The sequence below is a fragment of the Pectinophora gossypiella genome, chromosome 25 (genome assembly GCF_024362695.1).
Source record: "Pectinophora gossypiella chromosome 25, ilPecGoss1.1, whole genome shotgun sequence".
NCBI lineage: Eukaryota > Metazoa > Arthropoda > Insecta > Lepidoptera > Gelechiidae > Pectinophora > Pectinophora gossypiella.
Genome location: NC_065428.1, coordinates 8369958 through 8389986, shown reverse-complemented (window position 1 = coordinate 8389986; position 20029 = coordinate 8369958). Strand labels below are relative to the sequence as shown.

At 36.4% G+C, this 20029-nt stretch overlaps 2 protein-coding genes across 8 annotated transcripts in view; both read right to left on the bottom strand.

The window, feature by feature from the left end:
• Nucleotides 1-20029, bottom strand: part of LOC126378032 (mitogen-activated protein kinase kinase kinase kinase 5) — a 189934-nt gene that overhangs the window by 105790 nt on the left and 64115 nt on the right. The gene's annotated exons all lie outside the window — the stretch shown is intronic.
• The window catches only part of LOC126378056 (C2 domain-containing protein 2), a 74798-nt gene that overhangs the window by 50660 nt on the left and 4109 nt on the right, over nt 1-20029 (bottom strand). Inside the window, exon 1 of one of the 7 annotated variants that reach the window (XM_050026163.1) lies at nt 12990-13143. The exons of the other annotated variants lie outside the window; for them this stretch is intronic. The gene's annotated coding sequence lies outside the window, so the exon portion shown is untranslated. Of the gene's footprint in view, nt 1-12989; nt 13144-20029 lie in introns of those variants that run through there. 7 annotated transcript variants of the gene reach the window in all.

Here is a 20029-nt window from a genome sequence, read left to right as displayed (position 1 = left end):
TCCTGGCAGTAACACGGCGCAAAACTTATTTAAAGTTAAACAACAATAGTCTAACATAAGTATGTATACTAGGTAGCTTAACGTAACATATATATCCAGGAGAGGCATCATAGGCTGTAATACAAGTATTTTTATACTTAGTCAGCTATGGTACCTACCTATCTAATGTTGACGACATGGCAATCGGGGCATGAGGTGAGCCGCGGAGGCGGGGTCGCTCCACACACCCGCACAGTCCCCGCGGCGTCTTAGTCTTAGTGTCGCACAAGTCCGTATCGACCGCGTTTACCGATTATAATCTCGCTCACATAATTTATTACTATTGTGTTTTAAAAATGGCTACGGTTGCATCTTCGTCGCGTGTTCAAGCAAAAAAAAACAATAATTCACTCTCAAGCTCGAGAACTAGCTAGAAAAGTGTTAGAAAATTGTGACATTGAACGGAAAAATAATTGTTACTGTCAATCGATATGTTAGATGATTCAGATGAATAAATATTAACTTAAATGAAAACGTGGTATTATTTTATTCACATTTTGTTACATACATAATAAAAATATATCGATATTGAAAACGTCACGTCACTAGAGAATTGCCATGTCGACCTGTCGTCTACAGTATATCTGTGTCTAATACTAAGCTATGTTTAAGGAAATAATTGTACCCACTTTTTTGGCAATAAATTATTATTATTTTTTTTTATCTTTGAGATTCTCAATATTTTTAAGAAATATTGGTGGTCTAATGAACATCCAAAAAAGTACCCTTAATACGGGCATAAAACTAAGTAATTAGCCCTCATAGATTGCAAGACAGACAGATTTGAAGGAAAATTTGACATTCTAATGTAGCTGCTTCTTTCTAACGTTGATGAAGGTGCTCAAAGACACATGCCATCTGCGGTAAATCTACAATAAGTCACGTCAAAAAAAAGGAACATTCCCACTTTGGGAAAATTCCCGGGAACTGCACGTCGGCCACAATTGTAAGGTCATCGTCTAGACAGACTTAGGTTAGACTGGCAGACAGTGACTAGAAGATAGAAGACGTGTTTTACGATTTCGCGATATGTATCACAATGTCGTAAAACACGATACGATTCCGATAATTTACGATATTTACATACATACATAAACTCACGCCTATTTCCCACCGGGGTAAGCAGAGACTATAGAATTCCATTTGCTTCGATCCTGACACACTTCTCTTGCTTCCTCCACATTCATCAATCGCTTCATACACGCACGCCGGTTCAGAGTAGATCGTATTGAACCTTTTCTAAGTCCTTCTCGGTCTTCCTCTGCCAGCCCTACCATCAACTTTCGCTTTATATACCGCTTTTGCAATTCTATTATCCTTCATCCGCTCTACGTGTCCATACCAACCTAGCATTCCCTTCTCAATCTTAGTCACTATATCGTCTTTTACACCACATCTCTGTCTTATCACACTGTTTCTCACTCTATCACTCAACTTCACACCGAGATTTCGCCATGAAAACGCTGAAAAATCGCCGGACAAATCGCTAGTGTGAACAGGCCCTGAACGCTCAGTACATTGTCATTGGTTTGTTTTATCGGCAGCCCGCGCCGCAGAAAAAAAATATTATTATGTGGATTGCTCTTTAGAAAGTACAGCACCAATCATATCATAAAATCATATCATAAAAGCAAATAACGTACCCTTAACAATACAGTGTTTCAAACCAGTTTGGTACAATGTTGTATGTTTATTGTACCTTATTGTATTGTAAGGTTGCCGTGAGTTCGCGAAATTGAAAACAAAAGCTAAGGTCACAGCAATTACGGTTTGGTTTACGGCATATAATAACAGTCTCAGATCTAAAATTCTTATAAATAGTTAAGTAATTTGTTTGTAATCCGGGATTTATGAAGATACTTCCACAATACAGGGTGTTAGTGACATCGTAAAGAAAACTTTGAGGGGTGATTGAGGCCATGATTCTTCAAGAGGAATTTTCCGTCGCAAAAATATGGAACGGATAATAATTTAAAAGGCACTAAAATTTCATGATATTTCCGACAGGAAATTACACTTGATATCCACTTCAGATCAGAATCATGATCTGAATCATCCCCTCAGTACTCGTTACGGTGTCACTAATACCCATACCTACTTGTATGGCTACCTATTTGACTAAGTAAGCTAAGTATTTGACATTTGTTTGCATTGCGCACTCACTTTTATATGCGCGACGAATTGCGACCTTTTTAACCCCTCTATTTACTCAATAATTTTCTATTTTAATCCGAAGCTACAACAGTAAATTCAGTTGTAAATTATGTGATAAAGAGTCTAGTAGTGAGTCGGTCGATGTGTCGACCTTTAAAATGACGTCACCCATGATAACACTGTCCGCAAATTTTATAATGAAACGAACGGGTCACCAAGCCGCGGTTGTCGACAACTGATTACACATGCAAAAACATTATTAAAATAACTATGCATGCATGTAAAGTCACGCCAGTAACCACTAACGGGGTGAGCAGAGCTGAGTACAAGGCATAGCGAAAACAAAAAAAACACATTTGTATGTGAATTTTCGTTACAAAACCTCGCAAAAATACAAGTTAGTTTACGCGCCGCGTTTGTAATGGGCCGTCTTCATTGTCTCCTTAACAAGCGTAATAAATTATCCCTTAGGAATAAGGTGAAAATCTACACTACTTGCGTCCGTCCGATTATGACCTATCCACCGTCTACAGGTAATACAAAATTGTTTCAAGCGGAAAGCCACGGGAGCTCCGTGGTTCCTTCGCAATGAAAATCTACACATTGACCTAGGTCTGCCAACCATTGCCCAATGGCTCAAATTAGTTTCTAAATGTATTTTTTGAGTCTGCTCCGCACCACCCAAATCCCGCTAAGGGACTAGTTAGTTTCAATGCAGGTAAAAATCTCTCAATTTTTACCAGGATTGAAATTAGGAATCATTATCGCCCTAGCATTGTCCCTTTTTTCACAGGGTCCGCTTAACTATCCTAAAGATTTGACAGAACCGGTTTTTACAGAAGCGACTGCCTGTCTGATCTTCCAACCTGTAAAGGGAAAACCAGTGTTGGCAACCCAACAAATTTACTTTTTTATATTATTTTCTTGCAAAATATATAAATTACTGCCTTCAGCAGACAGAATAACTTTTGCTCAGAAAGCCAAGCTGTGCAACACTTGCCTGAACTTGCATACTGGTAAATGTAAATTTCATTTCCGATGCAGTGTATGTAAAAAGGCCCATCACACACTGCTGCATCGAGACGAGGACAAAAAGGAGCCAGTAATTATGATGTCAGGCACTAATTCAAATGTTTTGATTCCCACAGCTCGAGTAAAATTATATGCACGAGACGGCCGAGAAGTCCATATAAAGGCCATTTTGGATTCTGCTTCTCAGGCCTCATTAATTACAACCAAGGCTATTGAAGTCCTGGGTCTGACACCTACCGAAGACTCCACTAATATTATAGGTGTCACGAATAATAAAAATAAGATAAAGTACTCTGTCTCCCTTGACATTCATTCATTAAAAACGCCATACACGACTTCCATTAACTGTCATGTAGTCGACACCATAACATGCCAATTACCACAGACCAGGATTGAACCATCAACTATTGATATTCCCCCATACCTCCAGCTGGCCGATGATGAATATTATAAACCATCTGACATACATATGTTAATAGGGGCGGACGTGTTTTTCCAGGTGCTGCTTCCGGCGGAGGTGAGCAGCGAGACGCCGAGCTTTGCTGCCTGCGCTCACTGCGCGGCCCCGCCGCCGCGCACGCAGTCAGCGCGTCTCCTGCCGCCGTCGTCTGAGCAGACCAGCGCGTCGCAGCCAAGCCAGAGGGAGGAGGGCGTACCTTGTATACTTAATACACAATTTGGTCATATTATTGGAGGCTGTTTGCCTCACCAATCTGAGGTAACGAATGTTGTTTCACTTTTATGCACAAAATGTTCTTCTGATGTAGAGACATCTATCGCAAGGTTTTGGGATAGCGAAAAAGTGCCAGAGATCTTTACTGAAACACAATCTGAGCATGATATGGTAGAAAAGCATTTTCAAAAAACTGTAAAATTGGAGAATGATAGGTTTACAGTAGATTTACCTTTGAAAGTGCCGATACATGACATTAATGCGACTCTAGGGGATTCCTTTGATTTGGCGCTATACCGATTTTTAAATCTTGAAAAGAAGCTTCATAAAAATATTAATTTGTTGACAGAGTACCAAAACTTCATCCACCAATATGTGGAATTGGGCCATGCACATTTTGTGGATTTTAAATCATTAAATTTTAACACAGATCCAATCTACTTCCTTCCCCACCACGCGGTAATCAATGAAAGTAGTAAAACAACACGAACTCGCGTTGTATTCGATGGATCTATGAAAACGAAAAAGAAGGTTTCCCTCAATGATATCTTACTCAATGGTGGGGTGGTACAGAGGGATCTTTTTGAAATAATTTTATTATACAGAATTGGAGATTTTACGTTCAACACGGATATCAAAAAGATGTTTAGAAACATTCTAGTCAACCCTGAGCATGCATCATTGCAGAACATCTTATGGCGTGATCAACCTAATCAGCCTATTAACATTATTCGGCTAGATACCGTTACATACGGCCTAAAAACCTCGAGTTACCTCGCCACACGATGTCTGCTTGAACTAGCGAACTTGCACGAAACCAGCTTTCCTTTAGCTTCATTTATCATTAAAAACTGTGTGTATGTTGATGACATTTTGTATTCAAGTTCAAATTTATCCATTTTATTGGAAGCGAAGGCACAGCTTGCAGGTTTGCTTAGTTTGGGTGGCTTCGAAATGCATAAATGGTCGTCTAATTGCGAAACTATTTTGGCTGACATACCCATGGAAAAAAGACAGGTAGATATGATCGAACTGCAAAAAGAAAATTATAGTATAAAAGCTTTAGGTTTGACAATTGACGCTAAAAAAGATTGTTTCATCATAAAATCTCCCGAAAGCCTGTCTCGAGCGGTAACAAAGCGACAAATTCTAAGTCACATTGCTAGCTTTTATGACCCACTAGGTTTCATTTCACCTATCATTGTTAGGGGGAAGGCGATTATGCAAAAGTTGTGGTGCGAGAAAATAGGTTGGGATTCCGACCCACCGCAACAGCTAAAGGGTGAGTGGGCTGACTTTGCAAGCAGCTTAGCCGCTATGAAACCAATTCTTTTAGACAGGAACATACAGGTGCCGAGCGACGCAAAAGCCGTGCAACTCGTTGGCTTTGCCGACGCTTCAAGCAGCACAGGCTACGGTGCCTGCTTATACTTACGAGTAGAAGACAAATCAGGTAATGTTACCATGTCCTTACTCTGTTCGAAGTCCAGAATAAACCCACACACGAAGTCACTAACAATCCCACGTCTTGAGCTTAATGCTAACTTGTTATTAGCACGACTTGCACGTAAAGTGTATGATACACTGCAAATAAAACTCAAAATTGATGACGTCTATTTATTTTCTGACTCACAGATAGCTTTGTCGTGGATTTATACAAATGTAATAAAATTACAAGCTTATATATCGAACAGGGTAAGAGTCATTCAACAGTTGACCAAGAGATGGCGCTGGGGCTACGTCGACACACACGAGAATCCCGCAGATTACATCAGCCGAGGTCTGGACCCGCGAGAACTTCCTTCCTGCAGTATGTGGTGGGACGGGCCAGATTTTCTGAAACAAAGGGAGTACATATTTAATGCTAATATACCTAAAAATACGGAGAACTTACCTGAGTTGGGTGACGACGACCGCGAAGCTTCTCCGCGCGGCAACGACGATGCTCTTACCGCCCCCTCCGCCGACGTGGTCCTCTGCACCCTGAAAGAAAAACAAATTTTTCAGTTAGTAGAAAAATATTCAGATTTGAATAAAATGACGCGAGTTTTAGCATACGTCATACGCTTCTGTAACAATTGCAAGCCAGGTAATATTAAATCTCGATCGAAACACATATCGAGCGACGAATTAAGGCAAGCGCTAGGTATATTGATTAGGCACGAACAAGAATATTATTGTAAGGACGAGATACGTGCACTGCATAAAGGTGAGAACGTCAAAGGCTCTCTGAAACCTCTACACCCTTTTATTGACGATACAGGCTTGTTACGTGTAGGAGGAAGGCTTCATAACTCTGCAGTACCTTACAACCAAAAACATCCTATTATATTGCCCAAAGGTTCTAAAATAACCAACCTTATAATATACCATGAGCATCTTAGAATGCTTCACGCTGGCCCTAAGCTATTGTTATCACAATTAAATCAAAAATATTACCTCGTTAATGGTTTGCGCCAAATCAAGAAAATAACATATTCATGCTTACCTTGTTTCAGGATGAAAGCAGCTTGTGCAAAGCAGCTGATGGGTTCGCTGCCTAAGCAGCGCGTAACCGCCTCCCGAGCTTTTCAAGTTGTCGGGATAGACTTTGCTGGGCCGGTACAAATTAAAAATTCTAGAGTCAGACGAGCATTAGTCACAAAAGGTTACATTTGCGTATTTGTTTGCTTTATTACAAAAGCTATACATTTAGAAGTGGCTTCTGACCTATCTACAGACACATTCTTAGCGTGTTTTAAGAGATTTATCTCACGACGTGCTATGCCCACTGAAGTTTTTTGCGACAACGGAGGTGCCTTTAAAGGCGCGGCTAACCATCTAGCTGACTTGCACAAGCTTAACAGCTCAACGAGCCATCAAACACAGGTGCAAAATTATTCATCACAAATTGGTATCAAATTTAACTTCACACCTAGCTACTCGCCCGTGTTTGCTGGCCTCGCTGAAGCTGCAGTGAAAAGCATGAAGTATCATTTAAAAAGAACACTGCAAAAGAGTATACTTACTTACGAGCAGCTTCATACGGTTATATGCCAAATAGAGTCGATATTAAACTCACGTCCGTTAATGCCCGTGTGTTCATCGGATTCCTCTGATTTCAGTTACCTCACGCCGGGTCATTTTATTGTGGGTTGTCCACTCACCTCGTATCCTGAGCCAGACATTTCAGAAGTCCCTAGTAATAGGCTTAAATTTTGGAAAGTAGTAGAAAATATGAAACAGTCCTTCTGGAAGGTATGGCACAGGCAATATCTAAACGTTTTACAATCTAGACCAAAATGGCGTGACGATTTACCTAACATTTGTGTAGGAAAAATGGTATTATTGAAAGAGGCGAACTCTCCACCTCTGTATTGGCCACTGGCGCGTATTTCTAAGGTTTTTCCTGGCAACGATGGCAAAGTGCGAGCACTTGAGGTAACCACCTCCAATGGTAAAGTATATAGTCGCTCACCTTCAGGTATATGTTTATTACCCTTCGACTAATTCTTTCTTCGACGATAGCTCGAATTTATCTGCTTTTGCCATCTATGTTATACTATAATTTTAAGTTAAAAATATTTTATACTTCTATAAGTTAAGTTACAATAAGTACGAAAAGAAAACATTCTTAAATTTGGTATTTACTTATTGTTTACTCTTATTTTAAGAAATATTGACTTATCCTTTTTAGAAATAAGTATGTGTTGTACTTAATAAAGATACATAAGTAGCTCTGTGTTGTAACAGATTATGTTAGAGCTCTCTATTTTCACACATTTAATTTACTTGTGTACCTTTACTTGTCTTTGATGTGTGCATTTCATATGTGTATACTTTTATGTTATTTAAAACTACATACTTATTCTAATAACAATTGATTTGTGAAAATGGTCTAAGTTACATTTGAATTGTGAACGTGATCTAAGTACAGTTAAGTGCCTATATTGATAATGTAATATACATATAACTAGGTAAATATTAGTACGTAGATTCGCATTCCGTGGGGCGCAGCATGTTGGCAACCCAACAAATTTACTTTTTTATATTATTTTAATATGGCAATAATTGTCTCTCTCTCTCTGCTACGAACCATTACAACAACGACATTGTGCTCCTCAATTAATTAACAATAAATATTAATTAACAGTAATAACCAGTGCGTGTTATTGAAGTAGTGCATTAGTGGACCCACAACAGTGCGACAATCAAATTAATACAAGTTCGGTGCACCTAGTACCGTACAACCAGCCCAATACAGGTTAGGTCACATACCTCCGAAAATACATTTCTCGGGAATGTGGGTTTTCTCACGATGTTTTCCTCCGTTGGATGGGTGGATGTCCATGGTATAAGAAGACCAGGTATACTCAATCCTATGACATGCTGCCATTGCTATCCTATTGATGACGTATGTGTTACCACTGTGTTACCATTCAATTGGTATCTCCAACATTCCAAGGAAGTAAATTTTATTAAGTAAGTATTGAAAATTAAGTGAATTACTGACTAATGTATTTAATTATATTTAGTCACAAGTGTAAGTAACTCTTTTACTAAATGTTCAAAATTTCCTTGCAAAGTAAATATATAAACAATGGTCGTGGGTAATTTATTTTTTACAAAATGGCAACGCAGGATCGGATGACATCAATTGACATAACCTTGAAATGTTAGCTGTCAGTTTTGAGCATACCTGGTCTTCTTATACCATGGGTGGATCCATAGCTAGTCCCATGTATTATTATTATAGTAACTTATACATCAATGTCTCATATAAACAACCGGCGCCAACCTCACATGGTGACGTCACCACGAGGCCACACGCCCCATCACACCGACATAATATGGCCACAATAACCACCAACTTATTAGCGGGAGGAAACTGGCAAAATTATCGATAAGTATTTGTTTTTATAAAAATAAAATAAGTACCTAAGTAGTATTAAGTGCGTGATGGTTTGAGGCCCGATCTCCCTATCTATCCATAGGGAAGGCCCGTGCCCCAGCAGTGTGGACGTTAATGGGCTGATGATGATGATGATGAAAATAAGTACCTACTTTATGGCCGCGATTCCTGTAGAGCTAAAATGCGCAAAGTGATAAATCGCGATGTCTGATACATACGATTGAAGACTAAAGTAAGACCGAGGGGGTGAGGTAAACCTAGCTCAGCCGCTGGTGGGGAGCGGAGAATTGCGTCCTATACGTATTCCTTATTCTATACTGTACAGGGTGATGTGACATCGTAACGAATACTGAGGGAGATGATTCAGACCATGATTCTGAAAATTCATACAATCAATAATTCTTCTCATGAATTATGAAAATCTGAAAATTCTTTTCAGTATCAGTATTCGTTACGATGTCACTAACACTAACATCGTGTCACTAACATCGTAACGAATAATTAGGTTTTTTTTAATTATTTTCAGTTCCATACATTTGCGACGGAAAATTCCACTTGATATCAACTCAGAATCATGATCTGAACCTCGAAGTTTTCGTTGCGATGTCACTAACACCCTGTATAAGGCGACGCCATGTTGTTTCTTTATTCCCATTTCAGCAGAGTAGGATAATCAAATGAACATTGCGCGTACGCCGATAGTGTGGAAAAATGAAATGAATTCCTCGTTCAGAATCGATTTAGCAGCCGCTGCTGCCGCATTTCACATCTCAAATGAATTATTTATAAAACAAAGCTATCTCCTACCCGATGTTTTTTCATTATGTATACATATACTGGTGTCTGTAATATCAAATCAAATCAAATCATCATCATCACCAGCCAAAGACCTTGTATAGAATAGACGGAGCATATTTAAGACGAAAGAAAAACATAGGTTTTGTCTTTCGCACTCATGTGAGCCGTCATAAGTTAAAAAGAGATAAATATACTATCGTCGTAACGTCTTTTGTACTCGTGTAGCGGGTTTGTTATAGAAACGTACCTATAGTATATGTTTTTGTATCAGAACCACTAGTGCCGTTCCATGTCTTTATCGACATTATTATTGGCTAAATATTTCATGTTAGTCCAAGATCTAAAAAAATATACATTACAAATTGAATGATTAATTAAATACAGAAATAACGACCTAGTATCCATACCTGGGTGGGTAGAACCACAAGTAAATTAGTTAAAATGATACCTATTTGTACCCTGATAGAAAGATACCTAAGAAGAACCGTACGTTGCGGTGACAGATTCAGAACCACTTATTCAACGTAATTATCATGGACAAACTTGTTAAAGGTCAATTTATCATTTTTGAATCTATGTCATTTCGCAAGGTGTTATGGCCGAGGAGGTCGAGGACGGTCCATCTAGTCCACATATACTATAGTATCATTTTAATACGACATTGCGGCCACCCTTTGGTTGCTATAAATCACATACCTACCCTTTTATAAAAATTAAATACACGTTTTTCATTGACTTGACCGGAAATCGAATCGGCTCTCGATACAAGAAGTAGACGACCTTCTAGTATATTTCGGGAATTATCTCAATGCGATTAAAGAATAAAAGCAAATACTTCTTTATAAGATTTTTATTCAATATAGTTAGAATACAATGACTACGAAGCACTGAACAATTCCGACTTTTGGTGATAAAAAAAAATATTTCCTCTTGTTCACTTTCTTTAGAAGTGTATAGTGTCGGTTCTGGTCGTTATAACTTTACCTGCAAGAATGGCACATATTAACGTGGAACACACAAATACACAAGCATTGCATGTTTACACATTGCACATAGAAGGAATAATCACAGGTAATTATAAAAATAGTTATTCATACTAATTATTTATAGAAGGAATAATCACAGGTAATTACCAAAATAGTTATTCATACTAATTATTTTGTGCAATAGAGAATATTTGTATTGTATTGAAATATTTTTTCCATGCTAATGTAGAATACAAAAACGAAATAGCTGCAAATTTATCTATAAACTTATAACTAAACTTAAACTCACCTTATGTGAGATATGTGAGTGAATATTGTTGGTACTGCATCTCTATGTAATATTTTTGTTTGGTATCCTGCTCGATAGAAAGCAAGGTACATCGAAATTTAATTAGCACAGGCTTAAATAAGGAGAAGGCGTCCTTCAGAAGAGAGAATTATCTCGTTTCATGGTCTGAATCTAATTGTTTCTTAATTTCTTGTTTCGTAAATTAGGATATTTAGGAAATCTGGAAAATACAATATCTTTATGTAATCTTCATCCAAATCGGAAACAGGTCGAAAAATAAATTAAACGTGAATAGAATAACGCAACATGTAGATGTTACATTCAAACATAATATTATGTTATCGATATCAAAGGACAACACTACTTATAATACTTTGGGTACATGATCTGTCAAAGCTGATTAACGTAAAATGTGAAATCAATTATTTGTACAAATGTGACGGCTTTGCTGAAAATATACGTCTGCATCGTGTTTAGGGCTCAATAAACTTTACAAAAACCAGACCAGGTAATGTATTTCTTGCACACAAACATGTATTATGTGGTCGATAACTTGCCCATGGTGAGACATTGTTTGATCGTTCTCCATTATAACACCCATTCTACTCTCACAACCAATAGCTACGCAAGCCATGGTTCATAATGAATAACTATTTCACAGATTGTTTATATAAAAAGTTAAAATAATGTCCCAAAACACCAAAAAACTAACGGCAGGTTTGGTATCCAGCTGACTACCACAACATCTCAAAACGGTAAACACTGACGTTCTAGACAGCGGTGTTTGTCTATGTTTGTTTCTTTTTTCCACAGAGATTGTTGCCATAGGGAAGAAAGAGAGCTGTGATAGTTTGATCGTCACTCTAAAATATTATCCGTCTATTCTATACAAGGTCTTTGTCACCAGCCCATTAACGTCCCCACTGCTGGCCTTCCCTATGGATGGATAGGGAGATCGGCCTTAAACCATCACGCGGGCCCAGTGCGGATTGATGGTTATTAACGACTGCTAATGCAGCCAGGACCAACGGCTTAACGTGCCTTCCGAAGCACGGAGGAGCTCGATATGAAAACTTTTTTTTGTGGTCACCCATCCTATGGCCGGCCTTTGCGAAAGTTGCTTAACTTCAACAATCGCAGACCGAGTGCGTTTAAATGTACTTTATTGCACAGAACTAAATTTCAATAAACAGACATAACACATGAATACAGTACAATTTGGGCGGCCTTATTGGAGCAATTTCTTTCAGGCAACCACTAAAAGGAAACAAACATTTACAAACAACTTAGATGCGGGATGGTGCAACAAGAAATAAATACCTAAAAGTAAAAATAAAGTTAATATAATAAATGCTCTATACGTACATATATTAATAATATACTCATTATAATATTAATACATTACTAAATATATACCTAACCATAATCTAAAGAAACTATAATAATAAATAAAAGGCTATACACACACATACAAAACATAATCATAACATAATAGTAACATCCTAAGAATATCCGCATAAGAATTCAAAATGAGCTCGTGACTGGTGTTTGAAGCTCTGAAGAAAGGTAGCGACTCTGATGGAAGCAGGTAAGGAGTTCCATGTGAAGCTTACTTTATGTAAAAAAGCTTATTATAAGATTAAAAACGACCTAAATGATAAAATAGTCTGGTATTGAATGTGTTCCTCTAGTTATTAAATAACTGCTTAAAATTTACGAGTACTTACTCCCTAAATTTTAAGCAGAAATCTATAACAACCGTCTAAAAATTTTACATCGGCCAATAACCCGACAGAGTTCAGTAGATAGCACGTCAAACGGATTGCATACTAGCGAGATGCCTGTTTTATTCGCACGGGTTATCCATTCATTTTAAAATTAACTTGTTGACAATCATCCGTCCCTTTCCTTTTCGGCGGATAAGAAAATGACGGATATAACTTAAAATAAAATTAGGAGGTGTGTGCGGGAATCGGGGCCATTATAGTGACAAGTGATTGCCCACCACTGTCTGTTTTTACGACATAACCGGGAAAATCATTTTAAAACAAAAATCCGTTTCCTTACATCACTAGCAATAAAAAAAACAATTATAAATCTTATCAGAAAACTCCATAACACACTCACCAACCGAACTTCAACTACAAAGGCCTAGAACATTTTCTCACAAAAACGTTTAGTTCAATTCAGTCGCGAAATAGTCGAGTTCTAAACGGGTTTTAGTCGATATTTTAGTCGCGTTAGTCGGACACGACTACTCAGAATGAAACACACTTATAGACTAAACTTCAGAAGTAGAAATTAACCATTGATATTAGATTTGTATGCAAAAATATTCATTAGTTCAGACGCATAGAGCATGAAATTGAGTAAATGTATGCCGATCTGCAGTTATGAGATGTATAGTAGACTCAATGTGGAATTTCTAACAACATATAGCATCACGCCTGTATCCCCAAAGGGGTAGGCAAGAGTGTAGGTATAGTAAGTATGTAATGTACAATCAAAGAACAAAAGTTCAGTCACTAAGCCCAGCGAATTATTTGTAAACAGTGGTGAAATTATGAATACAAAAAATACAAAATACAAATACAAAAAAAATATTTATTCGTGAATGTTGCGTGTGTAAATATTTATTCGTGAACCATTAGTCCTAGTCGTCATAATTATAAAATTTATTTTTTGTAAGTGTTTTTGGTCTATTACAGAAACGACATGTAACCATGAGGTCTTAAGTGCAACCAGTTAATTTATTAAGTAAGTACTTTGCAAGAAACCGATTGGACCTTTGCAGCTTATTGTACACCCATTGTTCACAATTTATGTTTTTTTTAAGAGTGTCTAAGGCACTGAGCCGAGGTTTTTCGGCTATACAAGTTAATAATATCAAGTGGAATTTTCCAAAAGTTACTAGAATTGACAAAAAGGACTATCAATGATTATCTGATGATGATCTTGTTGAGTATCGATGGCTTTCATGCCATCATCAGGAAAAAAACTGCTTCTTACTGCACCGGGTCCGGACCAGCTCCAACAGTCTCTTAAACGTGGTGCCGGACAGATTTGACTGTCCCATTGTGAGGCATTGGATTGGCATCCATGTCTCACACTAGGTTTGTGTCGAGTTAATTTAATATGTGCTTACTAACATAGTATAAGTCCCTTACTAACCATTATGGATGTACAAAAGTCCGAAATAAAGTATTATTTATTATTTTCTTGATTAAAATCCATAAAAAAGTTAAGTTAATAGAAAAAATAAAAAGTTTTCGTTAGTTTTAGATCTGTCTTTACTTAGTACTTAATCACAATTTCACAATTGTTTGCATTGCGCACTTACTTTTATATGCGCAAATGTCAAATTGCAATATTGCTTTCTTAGATGAATTGCTTTGATTTGGCCTTTTTTACCCCCAGGCTAATCATGTTTCTTCTCCGGTTCTCTTAAGTCTCTATTATGGTTTTTTTTTTCAGCTCTTTCCAGCACAGACTATTTAGGTCATAATCCATCATCCATAATTTAAACCCATGATTCACAACCCAAACAATACAGCAATTACTGCTAACCAGTTAACCAAATAGTAAGGTTAAATTTAACTGAAGTGTGAGAACCACATTGTTAGAAATTTACAAGGACATAAATTTTAGTAAAGTGATAATTTATGAATGAAAAATATGAGGTGCAAGCATCGTGAATTAGTGTTTATTTTCCTTCTGTAAATAGGTAATGTAATTAGATACTATTCGAGATTGTAAACATAAATAATTACAGCAACCTACTAAGATATAGGTACCTAGGTAATACAAATAAATATGTAAATCGATCAACTACTTAGTAACAACACTATTTTAGTCCTTTTAATCACATCACTGTTGTAAAAGACAGTTTGATACTAATAAATAATAATGAAAACACTTTATTGCACACAAAGGGTATAGCGAGGTAAGGAAGACGAAATGGCCCCCATGGCCCATGACGGAATTATCATTTGTATTGGTATTGGCACTCTAAAAGAATACGAAATGTAAGGTCGTTGACCCCTGACCTTGACCTGTCTTTGAGATATTCGAGAAAGTTCGTACGCGCGCCGAGTTTTTTCAAATTTTTTTTTCCGAAAAACTATAAAAGCTAGAAGGATGGGACCAATTGCGTATAATTAGGGATACTTTGAAAAATATTCTGTATTTTTTTCAGAGTTCTGGTAAAATGACAACTGTGCAAAATAATTAAACAAAATATAAATATATTTTTTTAGTACTGTTCTATTATGTTTACCGCGCCAAAAAAAATATATAATACTCTTTGATTTATATACTTACACCACACAAAAACTGATCAAAATCAAAGAGGCGCTTCTTGAGTAATTATGAATTTACTTAGTGTGCGTACGGCTGGTAGGAACTAATTAAAGAGGTCGTTTTTAGATTAATTATTATAATTACATGTTAAACAGAATTTTAATCATCATCATCACTATTTTCATTTATTACAACATTGATTGCATCATTTGAAAATATTTTCGACAGAATTACAGCAGGACGTAAAATGCGAGATAGATATCTCGCATGAGCTAAATAATATAATTATTACACTTGCGATATATGAAAATCGACTTGCTAAAATCGTATTTTGGGCAAAAGAAAACCCATTTATGCAAACTGTTTACAATCTGTACTACGAACGGGTTTATAGTTGATTTTGCTGGGCCAATTTATGGTACGGAAAATGATGCCACTATTATGAAGAAAGTGCTACAGGATGCTAAACTTAAAACTCTAGTTCGTAGTACAAATTGTAAACGGTTTGCATAAATGGGTTTTCTTTTGCCCAAAATACGATTTTCGCAAGTCGATTTTCATATGCCGCAAGTGTAATAATTATATTACTTAGCTCATGCGAGATATCTATCTCGCATTTTACGTCCTGCTGAAATTCTGTCGAAAATATTTTCAAATGATGCAGTCAATGTTGTAATAAATGAAAACAGTGATGATGATGATTAAAATTATGTTTAACATGTAATTATAATAATTAATCTAAAAACGACCTCTTTAATTAGTTCCTACCAGCCGTACGCACAATAAGTAAATTCATAATTACTCAAGAAGCGCCTCTTTGATTTTAATCAGTTTTTGTGTGGTGTAAGTATATAAATCAAAGAGTATTATATATTTTTTTTGGCGCGGTAAACATAATAGAACAGTACTAAAAAAATATATTTATATTTTGTTTAATTATTTTGCACAGTTGTCATTTCACCAGAACTCTGAAAAAAATTCAGAATATTTTTCAAAGTATCCCTAATTATACGCAATTGGTCCCATCCTTCTAGCTTTTATAGTTTTTCGGAAAAAAAATTTTGAAAAAACTCGGCGCGCGTACGAACTTTTTTGAATATCTCAAAGACAGGTCAAGGTCAGGGGTCAACGACCTTACATTTCGTATTCTTTTAGAGTGCCAATACCAGTACAAATGATAATTCCGTCATGGGCCATGGGGGCCATTTCGTCTTCCTTACCTCGCTATACCCTTTACAAGACATTTACAGGATAAACTTATTCTAAGGTGGGAAAAGGCGGCCTTCTCGCTAAGAGCGATCTCTTCCAGACAACCTTCGACAGAGGATATTGTACACTTGTACAGCTGCAGTGTAGCGCGTGAAAAAGTATAATGATAGTAATTTATTATCTGTTTCGGCTGCTATTTACTTAAGTAAGTATACATATAAGTTGCCTGGAAGAGATTGCTACTTAGCAATAAGGCCGCCTATTGTACTAATTCTATTTCTCTTTTGTTTTGTATTTTGTTTTTTCCTGTTTGTGCAATAAAGTATTTGTTATGTTATGTTATAGAGCTGACATGGCTATGTCAGGGACTTTGGCGGCTCAGTAATAACCCTGACACCAGGGTTGATGAGGTTGGTCATTGACCTCACAAATTAAACGAGAGAAGACTAGATGCGTAGACGGAACCACTACCTTACCTACATAACATAACATAACAAATACTTAATAACAAAACAAACAGTAGTAGTTACCTATAACAAATACTTACTACCTACTTATGTACCTACTTTTCACTCTTTAAACTAACTTTAGGTATACTGCCATTCCTAATAAGGGACTTTCCAGGCTAAGTTCCTCAAAATCAATAAAGATGGCGCTGCACAGTTTTACCTTCGTTTAACCTTCTAATGTCATGGATAACAGACATTTATGCATCTTTTATCTTTGTTTTTGGATACATAATGACCTTTTATATTTCACCCAGGCACAATTACATCTACCACTTGTCATTATTGTGATCAAAATAAAGAGAAGCAATATAGGTAGCAACATAATTCTATAATTACATAATGTGATCCAAATATACAGGGTGTTAGTGACATCGTAACGAAAACTTTGAGGGGTGGTTCAGGCCATGATTCTGAGTTGATATCAAGTAAAAATTTCCGTCGCAAAAGTATGGATTGGAAAATAATTAAAAAGAAAAGAAAAAAATTCATGAATTTTTTGACACGAAATTCCACTTGATATCAACTCAGAATTATGGTATGAACCATCCCCCTCAGTATTCGTTACGGTGTCACTAACACCCATACCTACTTATATGGCTACCATATGTACTTGTACGGGGTGTAAGTGTCATCGTAACGAATACTGAGAGGGATGATTCATCTGATTATTCTGAGTTAATATCAAGTGGAATTTTCCATCGCAAAAGTATAGAATTGAAAATAATTTAAAAAAACTAAAAAAAATCATGAATTTTGCGACGGAAAATTCCACTTGATTTTAACTCAGAATGGTCTGAAACAACCCCCTCAGTATTCGTTACAATGTCACTAACACCCTGTATATCAAAAACAATCAAAGACGTATTGTTATTTTTCAAGAATTAATAAATTAATTTGACTATAAATATTTAAAAAAAATCCTATTTTTATATCCATGAAGTACATTGTATTTCGGAATAATTATGTCCCCGAATAATGAGAAAATAGGTAATTACCACATTAAATAAATACAATGAAAATGCCAAAAGGCTGTCTGCGTATCGGTCATTGCCTTTATTTTTTGCGATGACGTCGTCGTTGCAATGGCGGCCGGCCGACTATGATGTCATATTACCTTATAGCAAGCGACTCTTTTTGTCTAAGTTTGAGGAGTTTAAGGCTACTATACCACAGATTAGGTCAGTGGCGGATTTACAAATTTGCCGCCAGTAGGCTATTCAAATTTTGCCGCCCCTACTGACCTCTGAAATTCGATACTAATTATAGTCGAGTGCACAGCGCTACCAAAAACACGGCGCAAAGTTAGCAAAATATGTTCGGTTGAAGCCCGTACAGACGTAAGAATGTTCAGTATACTGTGCATTACTAAAATGTTATAACTCTTGTCACTTGTTTCTTTGTGTATAGGTATAATATCTATTATTTTACTTCTGTAAGACAAAAAAATTTGGGCCAAATTTGCCGCCCCTAAAATCTGCCGCCCTAGGCTTCAGCCTACTCAGCCTACTGGTAAATCCGCCACTGGATTAGGTAATAGTAATAGTAGTTAGTATACTCTATTCAACGTAGCAGACAAGGACAGAGATACAGTACATTACCTAGTGTAAAAGAGACGAGAGATGTTTCTCTAATCATGCTACGTTTAATAAATAAACAATGCTGTATAACCTTCCAACCCGCAAAGGAAAAACCGCTGGTGCTTGTACAAACCAAATAAATACCTCTTTTTCGTGGGTTATAAGCAATTACAATTAAACTATTTATACTTAATAATTAAACTTAATGATATAACTGCCGTACCCACTCGTAAGTAATTAATGTTTAAAAAGGCGAAACCAAAACAAGTTTTACGTAAGTTCAACGAAATTTCGAATATAATGGTTTAATGTAATTCTGTATAAATTACGTAATTATGACCCGAAATGTCCTATGTAACCTGATTACAAATAAAATGTGCTTTTAGTATGATAACGGTCTAGTGGTTGAGCGTTCACGATCCGGAAGTCCTGGGTTCGAAACCCAGTGGGAAAATATCACAAAAATTACTTTGTGATCCCTAGTTTGGTTAGGACATTACAGGCTGATCACCTGATTGTCCGAAAGTAAGATGATCCGTGCTTCGGAAGGCACGTTAAGCCGTTGGTCCCGATTACAACTTACCGATGTAAGTAAGTAGTCGTTACACGAGTCATGTCAGGGGCCTTTGGCGGCTCAATAGTACCCCTGACACCAGTTGATGATAATAACCAACTTATTATTGTACATAAATAAATAAATTACTTATTTTTTTTTTACTGTTATTTTGGGGAGGTTTGTGTTGCTCTATTTAAAATTTAAAATATTAATAAAATTATAGTAAAATGTATTTATTATGGCGACACAATTTAATACCTACTTATTTCTAAGAATAATAGGGTTGACTATCAAATATTTTATTCAGGACCACTTAAAATACGGTACTTATTTAAAATTATCAAAATATCTTTTTAAATAATTTAGTGATGGAACAAGAATAACCCGAAAGGCATTTGCAAAGCAAATTCTTTAGTATCAGGATAATAAATCATACCGAGTATGTGTGTAGGTAACTTAATACTGCATGCTTCTAAAAAACAAGATTCCAGGTTTTGGGTTCAAAACCCGGATTTGGGTTTAGCGAATATTTTACTAGTTCTATTTTACAATACAGATTTGTTGTCAGTAATATTTCTGTGTCGCGTTTTTAACTCTTGATTTTAGTAAGCTGTCACAAAAAAATGAGTTTTCAACGTTATAATTACAATACAATACAAAAACGCTTTATTACACATATAAATACAACACTAAAAACAATTACAAATGTGACAAGAGAAGGACAATCAGCGGCCTTGTTGCTAAATAGCAATTTCTTCCAGGTAACCTTAGGGTGAATTAACTTGCTACATATTGGAGTTGGGGACGGTGCATGTACATAGGTATAAGTAAATAATGCAATATAACTATTTAATCTATTTATTTGAGCAATTTTTGTCTATTATTTTTTAATAGATTAGCTGTATACTAGACGTCGCAGTGTTGCAATTGTACATCATTATCTATGATTTTTTAAACGCAGCAAGTAGTCTTAGCCTGCAATTTAACAAATGACACCTTACGACGAAATTGCAGGTG